This window comes from Gavia stellata, unplaced genomic scaffold (genome assembly GCF_030936135.1).
Source record: "Gavia stellata isolate bGavSte3 unplaced genomic scaffold, bGavSte3.hap2 HAP2_SCAFFOLD_91, whole genome shotgun sequence".
Classification (NCBI taxonomy): Eukaryota; Metazoa; Chordata; class Aves; order Gaviiformes; family Gaviidae; genus Gavia; species Gavia stellata.
The window spans coordinates 35,192-53,958 of NW_026776984.1; the positions used below are offsets into that span (position 1 = coordinate 35,192).

The 18,767-nt window shown below is 45.4% G+C and overlaps 1 long non-coding RNA gene across 1 annotated transcript; it reads right to left on the minus strand.

The window, feature by feature from the left end:
- Positions 1-104: 104 nt before the first annotated feature.
- On the minus strand, positions 105-13,882 carry LOC132321563 (uncharacterized). The gene is made up of 4 exons (XR_009484790.1): positions 13,797-13,882; positions 11,522-11,631; positions 8,456-8,626; positions 105-950 (listed from the first exon to the last, which is right to left on the minus strand). It is a non-coding gene; the product is annotated as an uncharacterized LOC132321563 (long non-coding RNA).
- Between the last annotated feature and the right edge of the window lie 4,885 nt (positions 13,883-18,767).

Genomic DNA, 18,767 nt, shown 5'->3' on the forward strand with positions numbered 1-18,767 from the left:
TCTGTTTGTCCATGCCTGTGAGACTTCAGCTGCTCTGCCCTGTTGCACGGCTTAATTTGCTTCTCTCTGATCGTGCCTCTTAACTTATCTCTGAGGGCTTGATGCGCTTCCGTGTTTTTTCCTCTTTGTCTTTCTCTGCATCTGTGGGGTTTTTTTATTTTTATTATTTTACACTCCTGTGCAGTGGACACCTTTCTTCCCTTCCCTCTGAATGAGCTGGGGCACTTCCTTGTCCCTGTCTGTGCCATTCCCCGCTCTCCTTGGGTAAACGGAGTCTCTGTGGCCTCCCAAGTCCTCACGTTCCTTTGGTGGCTCTTGGGGCCTTAAGTTTCACCGAAAGCCTTTCTCTTGCTGGCAGCGTGTGGTTTCAGATGCATCTTTCCCTTTCTTGTCACTCCTCTGTCCCATCAGAAAGAAGGGTCACATAGATGTTTGGACAAGGTTTTGGAGCAAGTGTTTTCTCATGGTTATTCCTCAGAGCACCCTCAGTCATGAGGCATTCCCATCACCCTCTTCTTCAGAGCTGGCCTGGTCTCAGACATTGATTGCAACTTTCTTTGCTCCTTAGTTTGGGTGCAAAACACCGCTGGGTACAAAAGAGAGGATGCTGCTCCCGGCAAGAGCTGTTGGTATCAAAACTCCCTTGCATGATGATAGATGCTGTGAAGGGTCTGTGTACGCCCTGTGTCCTGCCTCAACCCGTGTACACGGTGGTAGAAGTCCTGCCTTTTGCTGCTCTTGAGCTTTTGACTGTTAGTGGCCTCTCAGTGGAGTCTTTCTTCTGAGTCCCACTCTTTGTTTTACAACGGGTCTGCACTTGCACACTCCTGTCCTGGCTTGTGGGGTAGCTGCTGATCCTCTCTCATTGCAGCTGTGAGCAGGTGCTGGAGCCTTTTACTGGAAGAGCAGAAATGGATGGAGTGGAGCGATTCAAGACCGTCTTGGGTGGCCTGGAGAGTGGAAAAAAAATTGATTTGGCAATAAAAACTGGCAATCTAACTTGGTTTTTTAGCTGCATGCAGTTTGACTGTCTGCAGGGGTAAATTCACCCCCACGCACATTTAAGCAGTCATGCTTACAAGAAAAGCCAGGAAAGAAATCACCTTTATCAGGGGGAAGCATTCCTGCCTTTCTGTGAAATTTTATCCTTCAGACAGGTAAAAAAAAGGCCCCTTCCTTATACATTGTAAGGTCTTTATTGCACTTGATTTTAACCACACACATTTATTTCAACTCAGACTAACGTCTTCATTTGCCAAATTATAAAGACTGGGGATTTCGGTGCCACAAAAATCTTACTTAGCATCTGTATGGAAGCTCAGGCTGAACTAGCAAGTTACTCTCAAAACTCAGGGAAGGTTGTTTGCTTTTAGTTTGCATAGTAGATACCTGTATAAAAAGTCTTCTATGGGTAGGTATTTCCCGCAGCAAAAAATAGAAATTAAAAAGGAAAAAGAAAAACAACAACAACAAAAAATCTAAAAATACCCAGAACATTTGATGAACTTTATTCTTTGACTAATAGCTGTTGCTACAACTAAGATCGGGAGATGTTGTTTCCAAAACTTTCAGACATTTTTCAGTACAGTTAGCTAAGTTTCATTAATCTGAGATTTGTTTATTTGTTTTGCAGCAGGTTTTATACTAATGTGTGTCTTTAAGAAAATTTCCAGGTTTTCTGTTTGGAAGGAATTGGGATTTGTACAGTCGGATAGGAAGGAACTGCAATGAAACTACTTCAGAAAGAATTGGTAAGTGGTTGTCATCCTCAGGCCTGGAGGTACTGAAAAACCAGCACATCCTCTGCAATGTTAATCAGCTATCAATAATAAGCATAAAACTCATTTGTACAGAGGTGATTAAACCTGGCTGCGTACAGAAGCGGGCTGCGTTCCCAACAGCGGCCCCGCCACTGACTTCAGTCCTCCACCAAACTCCTTTTTTCTTCTCCACCGCAATAAAACTAGCCTTTCCTGTACTGCTGTAACCTTAGTTCCCCCTTACGGCACATCCATTTCTCCCACCCAGAGAATAACCCGTTTCCCTCCATACGCCGTGGTCTCCCTACTGCAATAGGTGCTGGGGCCCAGAAGGTACCATAAAGGGGCAGTTCCCAATTCCCCAAACAATAAATGCAAATAACTGCTGGACAGCAATACACCACGGAAGGTGGTATGAAAGTTATTTTACTGCAGCCGCTACAGTACGTCACCGTACGATGCTGAGCTAGAACACTGCAAGGGAATGGGAAATGGCTTGGAGAAAAACTCTTGTGATTGCCCCTAGAGCTTCAGCAAGAAATGCAAAGATGAAAGCTGAGTTTTAAAAAGCACCTGCCATTTTTGACATAACTATCAGTCTGATGCAAAACACAATTTTTCACTGCTAACTGGAAACTCTTCAAGTGATTCTGGATTCCAAGTAAGATGTACCTTCCGTCAAGATATACTGAGGATTTGATGAGTTTACTGTATAGCCACAATTCTTCAGATTATGATGGTTTATATTGCTTTGTGTATGTGAAAGTCAATGAACTTTTTTGTCCCTTGCATGAAGTAGTCAAAACCTTTCTCCTTGTAAAAAAAATAAAATAAAATAAAAAAGGTTGTTGAAGTGATCAGAAAAGACTCTACTCAGTTTTAAATATAGAATTTACAATGGTCTAAACTCTGCAATAAAAAAATACTGTAACTCTTGATTTCCGTGACAGTAGAGCCAAACCGTTCACTTCACCTTACCATCAAAAGTCAGCAGTTTCCACAGTTTCAAAACTATGTGTTGCAGGACGCACGCAGTGCTCTTCAGGGAGGACTCGCTCCCTGACTGATCGAGCAAGGCTTTTAACCAGCAGGATTACAATTCCACCTCTTAAAAGTTCAGTTTTCTTCCCCTGAATCCAAACTCATCTAACTAAAGAGGTCCTTCTTGCTAACAACAGCTTGAGGGCTTCTGAGGGTGCTTCCTGCTCCTCAATGTCTTTTTTTACCCCCCTCGACCACACTGTTCTTAGCAGAAGTTTTTTATTTTTCTTTTTCAGCCTTTTGTCTACCCATCTCCTTGAGTCTCTGCTCAACAGGGCAGCTGAGCCCACAGACTTTGTCAGATCCCTGCTGACACAACTCCTAAGGATACTGAGGATAATTAGTACAAAAATAAATGCTTTTCATGTAAAAAGATACTTCAGTGGTGCATTAATAAGCGATGTCTCACAATGCAGCTACGTGTTTAAAGTGTTGAATCTTGAATTGGTACAAAGAAAGCCTCTGAGGTGTCATGGAGTATATTAGTGTTCATGTGGACTGATAATTACCCCATGGAACCTGATAATGAATCTGTTCGTTGCAAAACTAGTCCAGCAACTGATTAAATAAACCTAATCTACATTTTACTGCTAATTGGCTTTTCTTCTTTGCATGATGATGGAAAAAAATCAGTATAGAAATGGACAAAACCTTCACAAAGTGAGCATGCCAGGAACAGACCGAAGGGGAAAGAGGGAGGAGAAATTTTCTTTCCAATGTTATGAGACATTCACGAGGATGTCTTTTTTTAACTCCATTTGATGACTTGCACATCCTGATAATAAATGCTAATTTATTGAAGGCTTCCTGAGACAATGGGGAAAAAAAAAATTACTTACCAGATTTGATCAGACACAGAAACACTAAAGTAAATATAAAACTATGTAACAACAGCAAAAGAAGAACCCAAACAACAAACACCACAGGTTTTCTTGGAAACCGGAATTTATCTAACAACAGTAAATTCATTCCCAGAGAGAAAGTAAGATGGCGACAACTAGGGAATGCACACAGAAGCATACGGAGCAATTAGCAGACACAGGAGTTCATACATGCATCCTTTCATCTAGCAAAGACATGGGACATGGTTTTTCCTGTTGTTATAAGGCAATATATTTGGTTTGTGACACTTGAATTTTTGAAAGGTTTATGCTAGCTCATTGGAAGACAATACTGAAGCTGTGCTTTGCATTCCCCTAACGGAAATGAAGTGAAAGGATTTGCACATGTATTATGAGATAGAACTTTGAACAATGACTTTGAACGCTGTCTTATCGTGGGCTTTGGTGACTTTTTTGCAAGATAATAATTTTTGCAATGATTATTAGAGGACTCAAAACTCAGTAGATTTATTTCTTTTCCCTCCTGGTCTGGGAACTTGTAAAGCAGTTTACTCCACCACTGTCATGGGCACTGAATCGGACTCAACAGGTAGCACTTCACAAGCAAATTTCTGCCCAGGGAAGCAATACCTAATCTAAGGTGCAGATCACAGGCTGTTAACTTAGCTCTGTGTCCGCGCTTCAGCAGCGGTGAGGCAGTTTAGCCCACACTTACCACTCACCTACTGCAGGATTAAGCATTCAGAATAGCTCACGTGCTGCAAAAACATCCAAAGTTTGTTTACTCTGAACTACGAGTTTCTGCCTCCTCTACAAAGTTGCAGAAGCACCTCACAAGCATTTGATACCAGAGGCACTGATGTTTATATGACCTTAGCTGTGATCCTAGACCTAATAAGGCCATGATAGCAATCAATTACAGTAGCTCATTGGTGGCACTGCAAAAGTGACACTCACAAAACCAGGCAACCACCAATGAAGATCGTTGCACCTTGTGGCAAAGCTCGGTCGGTTACAGGCAGCACCCAGCTGACCGAGAAGGGACTCTCACAACATTTCACCCTATATGCACACCCAGAGAGGACCATGAGATGACCTTTGGCTCTGCTGGGAAGACCTGCAGCTTCGGGGGAATTTACACTGTCTGTGCAAATGGCAGAACTGCAAAACAGGTTTTTACAAGTGTATAAACTGTAATTATACAGCACTGTGCCCAGCCTGGAGCAGATTTAATAATATTATTATTAATACTGCCATGAGTCAGACCAACTCTCAGAGGGCATAGTGTAAACCTTGATATTGTTCTTCAGGAAAATAAATTGCTTCTCTGGTAACAAAGAGATCCATTAATTTTGCCGGCCTTTTCCATCTCTGCACACCAAAGACCATAAACAAAGCTCACACTGTACGGATTCTTCATTGCCAATCTATCCAACTGCTTTAGAGCGTCGAAGGGAAAGAAGCTTGGAAAGGAAATATGATTCTGACCTCAGTAAATTCATGGATAGATGCCAGCTAAAGGTAAGTAATTGCGCAAGACTGAACAAAAATATTATTCTTACCAGTTACATGAAATGCTTTACTTTAGGGGTCAGCTGAGTAGACGTCTTGCCCTGTAAAGCAGGACTTCTTTTTCAAGCTACTGCTTCTGAATAATTCATACTTCAACTTTGTTCTAGAGTCATTAATATTCCTTCTCATGTTCATTGAAAAATTAAAAAGCAAATTAAAAAAAAAAAAGATGGTATTGGACTAAAAATAGTCCTTTGGCCTATGTAGTGGCTACCATCAAAAAACCCTCAGCAATCAGCATTCTGTTCCTTTTGCTACACACACTGGAGGTTCAACACCTACAGTGCAGTAAATTTTGATCTTTAAAAAAACCAAAACAACTGGTGCGAGTCACTTCAGACAAATCATTCTGAGGAGCGTATTGGCTACTATCAGCTTGTATATAACCTGACATCATAGTTAAAGTCTTACAGCATCACGGACTCAGATGGGTCTCGTCTATGTGGTGCAATGCAGCCGTTTCACATCACGCAGAAGGCTCCAACCTATCTCTGAACGAGGTCCTCTGCCCAGGCTGCTTTGTCAGATCAGAGCATCACAGGAGTCCACTGCCAGCCCCTGGCTAGTCCAGATGCTCAGGCTTCTCTGCACTTTATCACACTGCTTTTTGCAGCACAAATGTACTACATTTATTTACTAGCTGAATCTTTTTAGGTACCATCCATATCTTCTAAAGGAATTATCATTTACAAGTCAGGTAAAGATTTGAGGTACCAAGGTAAAACTTTGAGTTCAAACATCCTTCTTCCACTTCAGTTTATCAAAATTGCTACAGCACTCCAAATAGATAAACAGCAAAGAGCCGGTAGTTTATCAACAGAACCGGTTTCTCATTTCATAGATCAGATTTCTCAAAGTGCAGTTTGACACAAAAAAGCCAAAAAGCAAACACAAAAAGCCGACACCTGAACAGATTGTAGCTTATGAAGTTAAACGAATACATTTGGCAACTCAGCACCTAAATCACTAGTCAGATTTTTCCTAGCCTAGACACGCTCCTTGGCAGACACTGCTTTGTCTCCCAGCACAGCGTATGTGCCTGACGAAGGGCAGGAATGGATACAGAGCTGGATTCCTTTCATCTGTGAGAGCTGTATCAGGAAAATTCTATGATCTGCATTATACCTTAAGATAACCAGACAAAAACCAAGGTAACGACCAAACAGCGGTTATTAATAATTTCTGCCTCACTGCCTCTGTACTGGGCACTCCATCAGATCTGTGCAGATACAATGGGGTCATACTCTTGTCACCCTGCATAGTTTGGGTGCCCTAGTAACCCTGATGAGGCCGCATACTCAGCTGGACAGTAACTTGTGGTTGCCCAGTTTCCTTAAAATGACACTAAGCCCAAGCCAAATTAATGCAAAATTTAAAGAAAAGCATTTATTCACAAAGTCAAAAACAAACAACACAGTTACAAAGGGTTATCAAATGCCAACATGTAGAAGTGCAAAAAAAGAAGTGTAAGTCAATATAACAAGGTTAAATATGGAACATCTCTCCCCTTCCCTTTCACAGCTGATTTGCTGCTGTTACAAGCTGAATATCAAGGCTCCAGTCTTGCTACACCTTACAAATCAGGCTGCAGCTGTTAGGAAGTGATTCTCCAGTAGAGAGAAATCACCTCTGTTGGAGGTGCACGTGCCCTGCAAGACCCAGTCTTCTCCCCGAAGTTTCCCAAAGGGTCCAGACAGACTTATACCACCTCCCCGAAGCTTGTTCCAGCCCTCCCTTATCCAGAAGGCACACTAATCACACACCTTGATTACAATAAGCCCTGTCTTACCTCCTTGAGATTGCACTGGTTATTAAACCAGAGCCTGTACTGTTAACCTGTGCAGAAGCAATTGATCAACTGCTGTATATTAGACACAATTTCAGCTGGTCCTAAAATGAATAAAACAACTGTGGGAGATTCTGAAACTCGCTAAGAGTATCATCTGAATCAACCAAGCACAGTGGCAGCAGTGCTTGGTGACCCTGCTCAAGCATATTTGCAGCGGGACCCTGAGGCCAGACAAAGCAGGAAACCGTAACGTGCAGGTTGGCAAAAGACTACGAGGCACAGGACGGCAAGGATGAGTAAGGCAGAGAGGATGAGTAAGGCAGAGAGGATGAGTAAGGCAGAGAGGATGAGTAAGGCAGAGAGGATGAGTAAGGCAGAGGATAGCAAGAACCTCCACACTTAGAGCCTAAACCTCCCCTGTCTCCTGGTCGGAGGAAGCAGAACAGAGAGCGTGTCCTGCAATGAACAAGGGAAGTCATGATCTTAATGTCAATACTCAATGTTCTCTTAATGTCAATGTCAATCCGGAGGGGTAATACCTAGTGATTCAATTGGTTCTCCCTTTTCTTATTCTGAAATACATGAATCAAAGGTCATATATCAATATCAGTCAGGAAATTAATTCTTCTGCTTCACCCACCACAGAGACACACATCTCCATTATACCAAGCAGCAGTTCTCCTGTAAGGAAGGGGAGTTGGCACCATCTTTCATCAAGAAATTATAAAGCTCTCAGCTGCCCCTTTTTGTGATTCACTCTGCATGTTCCAGTGTGAAATGAGCCTCACGCTGACCTTTATCCCTACCCTAACTGACGCATTAACCGATCTACTTAGTGCAAGCATTTACATGAGAAAAAACATTGCTCTTTAGTGCCTCTTGATTGAAACCAGACCGTAGCAACACACAATCTTTTCAGGGACTAGTGACTAATGCTTCCTCTTCCAAAAATCTTTCTCCTAAGGTCTGTAACAAGCCTGAATGGAATAATGTGTCAAGTCCCTTCTCAAAGGTGCTTCTTCAGGGTATTTCGAGAGCAAAACACGGACACATCAGGAAAAGCAATTCCACAATTTACCAAATTTCAGAGAGACTCAGCCCTTGTAGGAAACAAGCAGTTTGCCACTGTATCAAAGCTAGAACTGCACCATCTAGTCCTACATACCTCTTACCACGGTTTTCTTTCGTTTAGCACATAAAATGTGGCATAAAGCGTACGTGACCTTTCTAGTTACAGTTCTCAACTGTGTCCACAGAAAAAGACGACAGTCGCTTGCAAAATAAACGTATAAAAATAAAATGTATTTTATAACTATATATATGCATTTTACAATATATACAATATAATAATGGATTTTATATACATTTTTATATCTATTAAAAATATATATATAATAAAAATAACATAAAAAATAAACATATAAAACTCGCAAAAAATCAAGAGGACTTACAGGATCAGTCAGTTCTGGCAAGCTCGCTTGGTAGGTGAGAGGTCTACAGTCACAAGTATTATTCACCAAGACACAGGGAAGAAACATTGGTCCCACATCGTCCCCATCGAGCACATCTACTGTCAGGCTGGTTGTACTTGTCCTTCGCTCATTAAGATTCTGTCCTCAGTCCTGTGGAGCAAACGAGTTACATCTGGTGAGACTTTCTGAACTCAGAATCTACAAAAAAGTCTGAAGTTAAAGCGAAGGGCAAAACATATAAGCACCATAATTATCCAGGTTCTAGGAAATAGCTAATTACAGAAACTTCCGCCTCCGAGCTACAGCCTTTAATTTCATAAAGGCTCAGAAATACAATTAAGAGGTAAAAATTTACCTCTTGAATTAAGAAATGGTGTGAGACATCTATTACTCAGAAATAATACAGTTTTGAGAAATTAATTCTCAGGAAATGTGTGAGATGAAGATACATGTCTTGTTAAATATATATAAAAATGGAGCATATTTGTAGGAGATAGAGAGTGCCTTGTGCCTTACTTAAAATCTGAAATGTACTCTTATGCTGCCTTGTGTAGCTCTACCGGATCCTATCTGTAAGTAAAAGGACTTTCACTTACAGAAACAGAAAGCATAAGCAGTAACAGCTACTTTTCTAATTGGCAGTGGGAAGGCCATGGACTGTAATGCTCAATCCACCTCTGCATGCCACATTTTAGGAAAGATTTAGCACCTCCTTCCCCGCCTCCCCCCCCCCCAAAAAAATAACCAGCCAGAGGACAGCAATGAGATTGATCTAAGATCTCCAAACTGTACTCCATGTGGAAAGCTGATTTGTCTAGAGAATGAGTTATACTGCTCATGGTTTAAAGGTTGAAGAACACTTCTGTCCACAATAAAGCAGCTACAATGCTGCATCCCAAAAAAGTCTCCATGCTGCGTGACAGGTTCTTTTCAATCTATCATGGTTTCACTTTGTTTGTTTGTTTGTTTGTTTTGGGTTTTTTTAACTCTTTGGGTACACAAGACACCATTGACTACTGCAACTTCTTTATTGTCTCTTTTTTCTCTTTCCAGATGGTACAGAATAAAACTATACTTTCCTGAATTGTGGGAACCACCCGGATTATTTTTACACGCTGAACAATGTACACGCTAGCAACAGTTCACCGTTCCTTTCTTTCTTCTTTTGTTATCATAGCAAAAAACCAGCATGACTCTCCAATACTTTTTTTTTAAATAGTCAAAAATATTTCCATTTTCATGAAGCAACTGTTGTGATAGCTTTTCTTTACAAAAAGAAAATCTTGCGGAGGGAGTATGGGCCATTAGCTAAGTCTTGCCCTCCTATCCGAGGATAACACTGACAGAAAAAAGCAATTTTTTTTAAGTATTTATGCTGTTTAATATCGTCATCTGCGTAAGACGAATAGGTCATTGCTCTGAATCAGACTGGGTACTTATACTTTTTTTCCTATTTTGGAGTCCACTCAGTTCTTGGAACCCCTTTACCTTTACAGTTACTAAATACGTGAATTTCTGAATTCAGTTTTCTTCATGGTCAATGATGAAAAACAGTAACAGCTACAAGGAGCAGCCTTCATCATCAACCAATCTTTTCTACATTCCCCCAATATGTGCTCTTGAGTAATACTGGGTCAAAGCACAGATACAGAGTTATTGATTTCATAAGAAAACACATGGCCTTGCAAGACATTTCCATCATACAAGCTGCCCTATGATAAAAAAACACGATACAGAGGCTATCAGCACAGCTCTAGTCCCAAACCCAGTACCACAAAGGTGACAATTTACTGTCTAAGGACATATATTCAAAGGAACGAACAAATTAAGATGAGATTGCTTTGCTGTACTGCCACCATGGATCCCAAGCTGTGCCTTCACCAGTTACTCCCCCAGCGTGACAGGCTTCCCTCCTCACGCGAGGTGTTCGCACTGCTGCATGCCATGCCCGTCTCTTGAAAACCACGACCTGCTCAACTACCCCAGTTACTTTTCTAGGAGTGCTGTGTCTCATGAAACTCACAGCTCTGACATCAAAGGAAAAGAGCAGAATAAATGCAGAATAAATTATTGGTAAAACAACAAGGCAAATCAGTTCTGAGCCTTCACGTATTCCTTTTCAAGAGATCAGCAAGTTACGTTACCCGGGTAAAACGACTTGTTCCAACAGCTGTAACTGTGTGGGCCAGGAGCATCTTTAAATATATCTGAGTGCGAGAAGCACCGAGACACCCTCGGAGCCTGTCTTCTATTGGGGGAATGCTGAACATGCCACAAAATATGTAGGGAAGTGGATTGTAAAATGTATTTACAATTCTGTATCAGAAGGATGACAGTAATATAAATGCGTGAATTCAGGAGCAAGCTATCTAAAGTTGCTTCAGAGCATTCTCATTTTCCCACAAACAAAGTAGTGTCACAACAGAGGTAAACAACAGAGGAGAAGTTTTCGTTTCAGCTATTGTCGGAAGGACAAAAAGGGAAAAAAGCTTTCACAGCCTTCAAGGGCACCAAAAAACTTCCCTGATGACAGATACATAAGATACAGTTTAAACATCACTCTTCTCCGTATGCATTATCCACTGCCAGCCACTCTATCAAAACCTCCACATACGCTTGCAAGACAACTTGAAAGAAAAATCATACCTTCATAGAAAAATGCATTTCAAACCTGAAGGATACAACCAAATTATAGCCATTAAACTCGTTTGAGATCAAATTAGCATCGCTAGATTTGTTAGAAAATGAACACTTAGTGACACCAGAAGGCACTTTTATGCATGGGCTGTACTATGAATTTGCAACTTGCTCTTTGTGCCAAAAAGGTTGTCTTGTTACACACACTGAGCAAGCTTTTTTAACCAGTAATAATATGTCTAAGCTTTCAGCAACCGAGATAAATCTTAAATAAGATCTTCAGGAGAAGAGTATTATCAGACCTGGTAGTTCAGCGAGACTTTTCCTTTCCTTTGAAAAATCTCAATCTCCAAACTAAACCCCCCCCAAATCAGTGGCACAAATGGTCGTTAAGAGAGCTATACTTACATTTGCTTGAACAATGACAAAATAATGTGTCTTTTCTTCGTAATTTAGTCTTTCCCGTAGAATACTGCTCCAGACAAAGTGAGAGGAATATCAAAGGTGCTGCTGGAAGTCTGAAAAAGTTAAAACAGTACGATAAAATTGAACATGCTTCGAAGTTAAAACATGTTTCAGATAGGACACAACGAGATGATCGATTGGATGGCACACCAAAATTGCATATGCTTTCCACATTAGAGATTTTAAAGTCTTCTATGTTTTCTCCCCGCCCAATTTACTCTTTAAGAACCCCACAATAAATAATCTGTACGTAACAGAATTCTGATTCTTTGCATATACATTATTACTTCCAACCACAAACTGAAGTCTAACTATCCTGCTTCTTGCAGATTTGCCATGCTGAATTAGCAGCTGTGTGTTCAGAAAAGCTTTCTCTATTTGTCAGCTGAGAGTTCAGGTCTTCCGTTTCTACGGTTTGGCGTGCCTTCATCTATTTTTTCCCACTATTGTAGAAAGTATCAAGTATTAGAGATTAAGAAATCCACGTCACTGTACTTACCTTCTCTTTATTCTGGCTTTCAAGAGGGCAAGGAAGTAGTAAACATGCGGAGAACAGTAAAGCTACACGCATAGGTGCCAGTTCACAGTGGCAGTTATGCACTTGTTCATAAGGTAGTAAATTCAGATTTCACAGTGCCCCGCCAGCGAGTAGGCTGGGGGTGCACAAGAAGCTGGGGGGGTACACATGGTTGGGACAGCTGACCCCAACTGACCAAAGGGATTTTCCATACCATAGGATGTCGTGCTCAGCAATAAAACTGGGGGGGAGGGTGGCAGGGGGGCCACTGCTCTGGGTCTGGCTGAGCATCGGTCAGTTGGTGGGGAGCAATTCTTTTCATTTGCATCACTTGTTTTTCTTGGGTTTTATTTTCCTCTCTCTGTTGTTTGGGGGTTTTTTCCTTAGTTTTTTTTTTTTTTAAATTTCTTTTTATGTATTAAACTTTTTATCTCAACTCACAAGTTTCTTTCTCACTTTTACCCTTCTGATTCTCAACCCCATCGCACCAGATTTTGTTATTACCATCCTGCTAATGACACAATAGATCCTGCCAAACCTACAACCTGCAAAATGTGAAGACCAACTTAGGCAAGACACGTTCCAGAAATTACAGTCAGCACAGGGAACCAGATGTATCTATCTTGTTCTGTCCTTGCCAGAACTGCTGGGTGACCTGTCATCAGCCCCAGTGACTAACAGCAAGCAACAATCTCTAATCTGCCTTAGCTGAGATGCAGCTCCTAGGAAAACAGCTCTTTCAGAAAGTCACGCCTTGTGATTTTGGGAAAGTGTTTCAAGGAAATGTTTTTAACACTCTAGAATGGTAAGACTAAGCATGGGAATCTCACTCCAAGTTCTAGCTCTGTCACAAATTACCTTTTTCTTTTTTTCTTTTCACCAGAAGCATGGCACTTCTTTCTGAATGCAAGATGAGTTACATGGGCTACACAGACAGCCCAATGAAAACTGAGAAATGAGTCATTCCCATCCCCCTTCCTTGGCACTCCAACACTCCTTTCACACTCCCTTCCCTGCCCGCAGGCAGGCCTTACGCAGTCTGCGCAACACGTACAAGAGGATGACTCCACCAGATATTGCCCAAATCATCTCCTATTTGAGTTTGATCAGCTCAGCTGCTGCCACAGCCTTTTCTGGCCTTACATGCAGTCTTGCCCCATTCTGGCCCTCTCAGAAAGCTCCTACAGGGAGTATCTCACTCGCTGCCTTAATCACAACTGACAGTCTCCTTAAAACCCTCAAGTTGTTTCCGTCACTTCGCACATACAGTTAATACGGCCTCTCCTGGCTCCAGTAAAACCATCCACCCCCTGTACCCCCATTTCCCAAAAGCCGGCAGCACAGCGTCGGTGGGGGGAAAGGCACATATCAGAACCTGGGGCTGAGAGAGAGGCACCAACATCTGCCAAAGGGAGCTGCCTCCAACCAGGGCCGCTCCCCACCGAGTTCTCTGACAACAAAGCCCCGGTGCATGGTCTCACCAGGAGCGAGAAACAGCTTCCACGTCTGGAAAGCCCCCTTTATGAAAGGCTGTCAACAGCGATGGGGTTGTCCATGAGCATGAGACCCGCTTCAAGGCCTGGGGACAGCAAAGGCACCCGGTCTGTCCCCACCAGAGCACGCCTGCTCCACAGCTTGGAGCCGCCCCTCGGCGAGGAGGCAACTCTGCCCTCCCCTGGCCTGCCGACAGGCAACACTCACCTCCAGCTGTCCGGGCTCCAGCTGGGGACCCCCGGGGCAGCAGCAGGAACCGCTCTGACCCTGGCTGTGGGGCTGAGCACTCGGGCCCAGGGCTGGCGAGGGCCCCGCCCTCCCCTCCTCCTCCTCAGCCTGCTCAGCCTCTGCCCCCTCCGGCCCCGCCTCAGGCTGCCTGGGGCTGACAGGCTGCCGCCAGCTCCGCTGATTGGCTCAGCCACGGCCAATGGCGTGGCTGTTGTTGGGTGGGCACAGGCAGCCCGGGCTCCTCGCCGAGCTGCCCCGTGCCTGCTGCCCCGCTGTGCTGCAGCGCAGTGCTCAGCCGGCCGGGACGCCGGGCCTGGGGGAGAGGGCCTTCGAGCAGGGCCCTTCGGGCAGGGCCCTTCGAGCAGGGCCCTTGCACCGGGGGCTGTTCGCTCCGCAGCACGAGGCGCGTGCACAGCTCTGCCCTCCCTGTCCCTGAGTGCTCTCAGGGGTCTGGGCCTGCTCGGGGAGGGGAGAGGGAGCGGGGCAGGAGGGGCGCTCCCTTGGATCTGCTCTGGCGTGGTCAGTCTCTCCAGAAAAGCAGGTGTGCCTGTGCTGCCAGCCACAGCCCTGGGCAGGAGGAGCTGCGTGATGGGAGCCTCTCGCATCGGCCAGGCCGGCACCTGGCAGGAGGCAGGGCTCTGCGCTGAGCCCAGGGCCTTCCTCAGGCCTCGCCTTCCTCTGGGCAATGAGGAGGAGAGACACCCCGTCCTGGCGCGGCCCAGGACATCCTCCTGTGGCCAGAGGGAAGGACAGAGCCCCCGTCGCTCTCCCCGCGGGGACTGGCCGCTGTCCTTCGCTTCTGTTCCCGAAGCTCCCCCGTGCTGGCAGGCCCCACAGAACTTCAGGGCCAAGCAAATGCCGGAGCGCTGGGGGCTCCTGGGGCTCAGGGCAGGTTTGGGCATCTCCGAAGCCAAGGTGCGGCTGCCCCTTTGCTTCTGCAGATGCAGTTACTTGCTGCCCCCTTAGTGGTCAAAACTGCTTCTCTTCATGGCACACGGACTGGACAGAAGCCACTTCCCTGTTAGTCTGAGAGGACTTCAGGGAAACGAGGAAGTCAAAGCATGCACGCATGTATGAGGACAATGAAAAGGAGCTGTGTCAAGGTTTTTCTGCTGTTTCAGATCTGAACTCAGACATTTGTGTGCATCCCAGCACCAAGTCAGGTTTTCTTCCTCCAAGCTGCACAGCTTTTTGCCAGCGAAAGTGAGTTGGGCTGAGATGGTCTTTGGGATAACTCGGCTCCTTTCTTTTTTAATTGGGTGCCTACACTTCCCTTTTTTTCAGCAATTTCTTTCTCTCTCCCCCCCTTCCCCCCCTTCAGTTCCACCCTCTTTCAAAGGTAATTATGATTTGACTTTCTGGACAGATCATCGCATAGGCAGACACAAGATATAAGTATAGGCTGGTCTATACCTTCAGAGCTGTAGGCTGAGCTATTCTACTCTACCTTTGAAGGCTAGATAGGTATGGGCTATGGGTAGAGTTACTCTTTGCCAGTTGTTATTTCTTTTGGGGTCCTGTGACAGTGATGGTAAGGTCATCAGCCTGCAGCTCACTGAAAGAATTTTTATGGCGAATGCTGTTCTGTGTGTTTCATTTTCAATAATCATTGCATTGAGCTAGAATTATTTCTATGCCATTAGGTGATGGGAATCTTCTTGCACTCGTCTTCTGTTTCTGGATCGCGTCCTGACAGCCATTGTCATTCAAAGCTTTCCTGTCTGTTCCTGAGAGGAGTGATGGCCACAACATGGAACAACTCCTGTGAGTAATGGCTTCACCAGTAGGCTTGGATTTAGTGAATCCCCATGGACAAAGGGATGTAGCAGGTGCTCCATCCAAGAATTTTGATGTGCTGACACTCTAGTGTGATTGTGGAGGTGTTTCTTCCTCCTCCTCCTCTTCCTTTTCCTCCTCCTCCGCTGGTTCTTCGTCATCATCATCGTCCTCCTCCTCCCATTCCTCTTACTCCTGTTCTTCCTCCTCCTCCTCCTTCCTCCTCCTCCATCCTTCTCCCTGCTTCTATTACCTTCTGTTTTTCTTCCTCCTCTTCCTGTTATGCAGTTATGCTGTTAACACTCCTCTTCCTTACCCTCATCCTCCTGTTCTTCTGTTCTTTTTCTTCTTTTTCTTCCTCTTATTCCTCCTCCTCTCTTCCTCTTTCTCTTCCGCCTCATCCTCCTATCCCCCCTCCTACTTTTTCTTCCTTCACCTTCTCCTCCTCTTCTTCTTATTGCTGTTCCTTTTCCTATTTCTTCTCCTCCTGTTCCTCCTCCACCACCTCGTCTTCCTCCGCTTGCTCATTTCTCATTTTTCTCCTCCTCCGCCACGTTCTGTTCCTTTTCATCCTCATCCTATTTTTTCCTCCTCCTTATCCTCATCTTCCTTCTTGTGTTCCTCCTTCTCTTTCTCCTTCAACTTTTCTTGCATTTTCTCCTCATCCATTTCCTTTTGTTTCTCCTCATCCTTTCCTTGCATTTTCTCCTGGCCAATTGTATGAGGTTCCACAAGGCCAAGTGCCGGGTCCTGCACTCAGGTCGTAACAACCCCATGCAACGCTCCAGGCTTGGGGAAGAGTGGCTGGAAAGCTGCCCAGCAGAAAAGGACCTGGGGGTGTTGGTCGACAGCTGACTGAATATGAGCCAGCAGTGTGCCCAGGTGGCCACGAAGGCCAGTGGCATCCTGGCCTGTATCAGAAATAGTGTGGCCAGCAGGAGTAGGGAGGTGATCGTGCCCCTGTACTCAGCGCTGGTGAGGCCGCCCCTCAAATGCTGTGTTCAGTTTTGGGCCCCTCACTACAAGAAGGACATTGAGGTGCTGGAGCGTGTCCAGAGAAGGGCGACGAAGCTGGTGAGGGGTCTGGAGCACAAGTCTTATGAGGAGTGGCTGAGGGAACTGGGGTTGTTTCGCCTGGAGAACAGGAGGCTGAGGGGAGACCTCATCGCTCTCCACAACTACCTGAAAGGGGGTTATGGTGAGGTGGGTCTTGGTCTCTTCTCCCATGTAACTAGCGATAGAATGAGAGGAAATGGCCTCAAGCTGTGCCAGGGGAGGTTTATACTGGAAAGGACAGGAGGTGTAAGTCTTTACAGACTATTTTTTCTCCTTCACATATTCCCTTTAAATCATCTCTTCAACTCTTCCCAATAAGTATGTAGATTTTGAAGATAACAGCTTTATAACAGATTTGAAGAGGTGCTTTTCTCCAAAGCTTTTCTGCTGTTCATCTACATTAGGAAAAATGTCTTTACTGTGAGAATGGTGACACACTGGAATAAACTGCCCAGGGAAGTGGTGGAGTCACCCTCACTGGAGATGTTCAAGGAACGTGTGGAGGTGGCATTGCGGGACATGGCTTAATGGGCATGGCGGTGTGTGGTGTGTGTTGGGTTTTTTTGTTTGTTTGTTTTGGGGTTTTTTTTTGTTGATGGTTGGACTTGATGATCTTACAGGTCTTTTCCAACCTTGGTGATTCTGTGACTATGTGTGTGTGTGATTCGTTGCTCCTGTAATAAAAGAGTAAGCAAGTGTACCTAATTCCTCCTAACATGGGCATGACCAGGGTTCCCCCCACAGCCAAGGCCTAAAACTCACCACGGGGCGAAAGTGCGGGTGGACGGAGGAGTGGGTGGGTGCAGAGGCCGGACGGGCGTGGAGGCAGAAGGGGTCTCCAGCAGAAGCTGAGGGATGACTTTTCCCTGCTGTTGCAGCCACCTTTCTCCAGGAGCGGTCCGGGTCCTGGAAAGGCTGGAGCCGCATCAAGCAGGCTGGGACATATTCAAGCACGTCACTGAGACCAACAGGCAGCAGCAAGAGCTGCAGCGGCAGCTGCCCTGGTAAGTACCTCCCTGACGCCGGAGAGGGGCTTGCTGGGCACCTGAATTGGCTTTTTGTGGGGGACCTGGCTGGAGAGAGAGGGACCCCTCTGATGGCTGGCTCTGCCCTTTCCAACCCAGAGTCTGTCCTCCCTTTGCAGAGGCCTGGCACCAAGACGTCTTGCCCCGAGGGGGGAATACCTGTTTGGGACAGCCAAGGTCTCGCCCCACCTGACTCAGCCCCAGGCTGATCCGCTGCACGGAAGGCAGAAGGGGCAGTATGGAAGAGGAGCAACACAGTAACTGAGCTCTTGGGAACCTACTTGCAGAAGCCCCTTGCCGCTCCCGGCCCACCCGTGCGTAACCACACAGCATCACACTGCGCCCCTGAAAGTAGGGATGGGGCAGGGGAGGGCACCGGCCCGACCTGGACCCTCTCCACAGGCCACTTCTCCGCAGGCTGAGGGTGAGGCCACTTCTCCGCAGGCTGAGAGCCAGGCCCCCCCACACCTGGGGGCTCCTACGCCTCAGCAGGAGCTGACGGCCGCAACCCCAGGCCCCCGCAGTCAGTGGCTCAACCTGGTGCTGGTGTTACAGAACATCCCGAAACGCAGGGTCAAAGTAGTGTAAAAGGAATGGAAATAATGTGAAGAAGATACTTTGTAATGCGTGCACCTGGTATGTAGACATAAAATTACAGTTAAAAACTGTCTCCACTAACTAACGGTGAGGATTACCACAAGGTCGAAATCTAGGAAAATAGAATAGAGTGCCAAAACTGTTTTAAGGCTGACCTGCCTCATTGTCGTGTGAAACCCACACGTCCTAGCTAGAAAACGCCCCCAACCCAAATAAGCCCCCTCCCCTCTGGGCATGCGTAGGGAATTGGAACTGTATCTGTAAGATGAAGTAAGAAAGGTACTAACCAATAGTTAGTTAAGGGGTAGGAGCAGTAGGCGTAACTAACATTGTCACCTGTTTTAAATCCCTGTCATGATTTCAGCCCGGGGTGCATGCTGGCTGGAGAGATCCCCCACGCACCCGGCGCCGAATGCAGTAATGCCTGCTCTTTAATAGACCAGTGTGAAGGGGTTTCATTCCCGATTTCGGTGACACTGGCACTGAGGGAGGGAGC